This window comes from Pinus tabuliformis, chromosome 7 (assembly GCF_031772625.1).
Source record: "Pinus tabuliformis cultivar Carrire ecotype Pingquan chromosome 7, CPIR1, whole genome shotgun sequence".
NCBI classification, from domain to species: domain Eukaryota; kingdom Viridiplantae; phylum Streptophyta; class Pinopsida; order Pinales; family Pinaceae; genus Pinus; species Pinus tabuliformis.
Genome location: NC_142293.1, coordinates 104,578,773 through 104,583,781, shown reverse-complemented (window position 1 = coordinate 104,583,781; position 5,009 = coordinate 104,578,773). Strand labels below are relative to the sequence as shown.

The 5,009-nt window shown below is 39.2% G+C and overlaps 1 pseudogene; it reads right to left on the bottom strand.

Annotated features, from left to right (window-relative positions):
- Window positions 1-573: 573 nt before the first annotated feature.
- On the bottom strand, window positions 574-3,326 carry LOC149245500 (putative disease resistance protein At4g33300; annotated as a pseudogene).
- Between the last annotated feature and the right edge of the window lie 1,683 nt (window positions 3,327-5,009).

Below are 5,009 nucleotides of genomic sequence, written 5' to 3'. Positions count from 1 at the left end.
TAATTGACACTACATTTAGAGTTCACAGAGAGAAGCAAATTTAGTTCAGACTGTGAACTCTAAATGTAGTGTCAATTAGGAATAGACTGTGAACTCTAAATGTAGTGTCAATTAGGAACTTATGAAATCTGCAATCAATCTAACCAACACTGTTGCATATCCCAGTGATAGACTCCAAGGAATTTACAGACACCCTTAGAATATGTGGATAACTAGATTTTAGAGATGGTAATAATGGTAATAATGGAAATGGGACATGAATAACATGTCTTTTATTATCATAAAATAAAGCAAAACATTACAAAGATCCTTGTTTGGAACAAGGACAACAGAAGTGGCCATTTACATCTACATTCATGGACTTCACTTCAAGATTATTGGTAGATAAATGGATATTTTAAAAAACAAATAACAAAAACGAAATTCCTTCTAAGAGAAGTCAAATCGTCATCTTGATCAGCTGAACTGGAACTTGGAGACTTTTCAATACCCATAACCTTTCCCATATTCATAAAAACATGTCTTGGTGTCTTACCAGTTTATGATTTAACTCCTTGTTGTGTAGGTAAGATATCAAGCATCCGGCCAATCCAGACTGAAGTGTGCATCTACCACTTCAACTCTAAGCTCTGGAATAGCAGAGCTCTTGAAACGCATCCATTGCTGTCCAATCTTCTCATCACAGATAATATGCTTTAGATATCTCAGCCCTCCAACTGATTTAGGCAGCTTCCTCAATCGGGAGCACTCTCTCATGTCAAGCTCCTCGAGTTTCTTTAGTTGTCTTATTTCCTGGGGAAGTTCTTTTAGGCATTCACATAGCGAAATGTCCAGATATTCCAGCTTCCCAAGTTTTCCAATAGATGCTGGAAGCTCTTTTAGACCTAGACATGCAGATACGCTTAGCATTCTTAAAGAGCCGAGCTTCCCAAGTCATCAGGCAATTTTTGTAGAAGTTGACAACTAGTGATAGACCACTTCTCAACTGAAGACGTGTCACAGATACCAGGGGGTAACTCCTCTAAATCACAGCAGTGGTCCAAGTTAAAATCTTGCATTATGGGAAGCTTTAGGCTTGACTGGGAACTGTTGAACCTGGACATATTTCCAAGCCCTTCACATAATCTCAGAGATAGCTTCTCCAAGTTCTGCAAGACTTTACTGTGCTCTTGAAGTCGGGGCACATTCAACTTCTCCAAGTGAATAGTCTTAAGCTGAGTAAGTGAAGATAAGGCTGGTAGACCGTTCACTGTGGCTTTCGTGTACCCATAATTAAATACTATGAGGAGTTTCAGTTTCCTCATGGAACTCAAAAATGATGGAAGAAAGTATTTGCTCGCAGAAAAGAATAAAACCAAAGCCTCTGCCTCACCAAAATTCATCTCACACCACTGACCGTCTTCCATTGCACCTACAGAGGTGAACCACAGATGCAAAGTTAGATTAGAACATTATAGGTTATTGCACACCCTATCAAATCATTGCATATCTTTTGTAAGAACTTTTGAATCAATGATCAACACCTAGATATCATTACATATCTTTTCTTGCAGATCACAGAGTGAAACGCTTATTTGCTGTAGGATAAGGTTGGCATGTGACAATTCTTTTGAATCCCGTGTTTAGAAAAAATTATGAATGCTTCAAGCAAAGCTGTTAAAATCACCCACCTGTGTGAATGGAAACAACTTGAGCATCAAAGGCTTGATCCTTGAGCAGTTCCCATTTTGCTGGCAAACTGTCCTCCTTTTTGGGCATAAGCAACCTCTTCCTACGAGCTATGTTGCCTCGCGATGCCGAATATAGGGCCAAAACCCACATTACATCATGTTGAGAAAAGTACAGCTCAGAGGCACTGCCATAATTGATTGCTTGGCTCCCACTACATCCAATTACCAAGACAACAATACAATGTATAAGACAGAGGAAGCCAAGATTAAATGATCTTAAGCACACAACAATTAGAAATGAAGGCGCTTACCTGAGATTGCTTGTTAAATTCAACAGATTTCTGCTTGCAAGCTCTAACAATATGACAAAAGCATCTTGCCACTCCATCTTTCGCACATAGACCCAAATATCCAATAATGCATCCACTGAGATTTTTCTATCCTCTGCAAATGACCCCAAGTCTAAGAAGCACTCCCGTGCTTCCTCGTCCAGGGCATCAATACTGGTCTCCAAGCATCTAAGAAGCCCTTCTTTGTGATAATCTGACATCAATTCCCCATTTAAGAGCTTGTTCTTGGCACCCTCCCAGGCTGGATGAGGCTGACCATACAAAGAGCTTCCGATCACCTTCAGAGCAAGTGGCAGGCCTTTACATTCCGCTTGCACCTGTGATTCATACATCAGCAACACTAATTGAAAATCTTATAGGTGGAAACCAATCAAATACCAAAAGCAAAGGTTGTTGAAAGCATGAATATTTTGCTTCATTATTCACAGGTTTTTGTTTGATTGTTTATGAAGATGAATATACAATTCAGTCTATGGCTAGAATCTTGTTCACTGGATTACCGATACCATTGTTAATGGCAGAGTAAGTATTAATATGTAATTATGTGAAACTATAATGATATCTTGATATGATATGCCACTGTAGTAATTGCTTGTAATTTGGGACATTTAGGAGAACACTGTGTCACAATCATTAAATTGAATCAAACTTCGTAAAATAATATATTGCATATAAATAGCATTCCAGTACTGTACGAGACATACCTGCTTGACTAGCTGCTCGTCCGCATTACTTGGAATTGATTTCTGTCCAAAAGCCCAGAAGCAGAAAAGGGGCAGAGCATCTGCATCATCCAGCAATGGCAATTCATAAAGCCTGGTAGAGGGTGTTGTGCGGATGATAGAACGATCTCGGGTTGTGACAAGGGTCTTATAACCTTCGCCTTCAAATAACAATTTTTCCAAAATTGCCATAGACCAGACATCATCCAACACCACAAGAGTTCGCCTGGCTCGCCTGAACAGCTGCTGCTGCAGCTGTGTATGTGCATCCTCGATATTCTGAAATTCAGGTTTCTTCCTCCGAATAATCTTCTCCCACATGGTCTCTAAATTTCCTTCAGGTTCGGGGATTGTGAGACCGTGATGAAAATGATATTGTTTTGAAAAGCACCTGCCATACATAAAAGATCAATTTGTTAGGATGGAAATTCCATAAATTGTACAGAAATATAAATTTATTAAGTGCAAAAAGATAGCCTTTTAGGAAATGAAAATGGTTTGAATAATTAAAATCCCCAATTACCTTTAATTTCTTGATCATTGCCGAGGGACAATGCCATAGTTGTTTTGTCAACGCCCCCCATACCTTGCACCGCTACTACGGACACCGCTCTCTGGAGTAGAATCCCGTTAACATTAACAATATTTTTCTCCAGTCCCACTACAAAATCAGATTTCAGTGAGCCACTACAATTAGAAGTAGAAGCTTCGTCAAAAGCTCCAACAAGCATACCATGTGGACCCATTTGTTGTAACATCATGGCATTCTCATCGGAATCATTGGTGAGCCTGGGAACGATTGTTTTATTCACGTTTCTCTCATCCACTGCCTCCAACTCGTACAGATGGCGAAGACTCTTGAACTCCGATATGATATTGGCCAACTCAAGAGATAATTGGTCAGGTATCTGGTATTGAACGAAGTCACGGATTTCCTTTTCCAGCTGGTGGATTTCAGAAGCATATCTGAGGCTCTGAAAAGTATTAAAAGGGTTGGTTTTCTCGCACATTTTCACCAATTGAATGCCTCTATTGAGGATGATCAGGGACTTCTCGTAGAGGGGATTCGGTTCATTATTTTGTATGTTCAGCGAACGGAGGTGCCCAACCGTTTGAATAAGGCCTGCCAGCAGCGATTTTAATGTACGGCAGAGCCCCTTGTAATTTATTGTCATCATCCTGTAAGGGGTGTCGTCTCGTTCAATGGAGATTGGGAAGGTAAACGTTCTTAAGAAACTAGAATTACAAAACAAAAGAATATCTCCGATATATGGGTATCTATGGTGTATGGAAATGGAGTAGTCTTTAACGCGACTTTTTGAAAGTCTTTCTGGCGATTTTTTCCGGTGAAAATCCGGCAGTAATTTATTGGAATCCAAGTTTGATAGCTAATTTCTACACAATGAAACCGTCCCAGGGGTTTTTCAGGGTGCTGAATCCGAATATGCAGTTAAAAAACCATTTTAACTGCAACAAATCATGATTTCATGTCAATTTCTTCTGCCGGATTCCGTCACCGGAATCTCAAAAAGTCGCATTATAGACAACTCCTATGGAAATGGCCTTTTTGTGGTGATGTTTAGAGGTTCGAGAATTTATAACATGGAGCACATAACCTTTTGGAATGCCTTATAAGCAAAAACAAACCGAGTGCGTGGCCGGCAAGACACTCGACACGTTTGCTTCGTTGGATCTGTGTATGTTTTAAATTCACAGTGCTCACGGGATGATTCCACACGGCTAACGATGCCATTTTCAGAATAGATATTATCATTTTTATTTGGTTTAAATTTAATATAAAATTTTGTTGAAATTATAATTCTAACTGTCGCGTTTATTTCAGAAAATTGCTTGTTTTTCCTTTGCGATGCAATCAAATCGCAAATCGCATCCATACCCACTGACTCCGTCTGTTCTCTTGAATTCTTCCGATGCAATGTTGCGATGCGATTCGATCGCCATATCGCATATCACACTTATATGTGTCAAGCTTCCTCTTTGTTTTGTGCCGAATGCGATTACGCGATGCGATCAAATCCCAAATCGCATAATTCAATGGTTGATGTACAAGCATGCTATTTATTACGTGACGTAAAGTGAATTTTTTCATTGACCGCTAGCTCAGTGAAACAGTAAATGAATTTATTACGGTTGGTAAACGTTGGTAAAAATTTTAATTTTATAGTTTTTTTTTGTAGTTGTTCTATGTATGTAATGTAATGAAAGTGAAAAATACGCACAACAGTGCGAAGTAAAAAAAAAAAGGA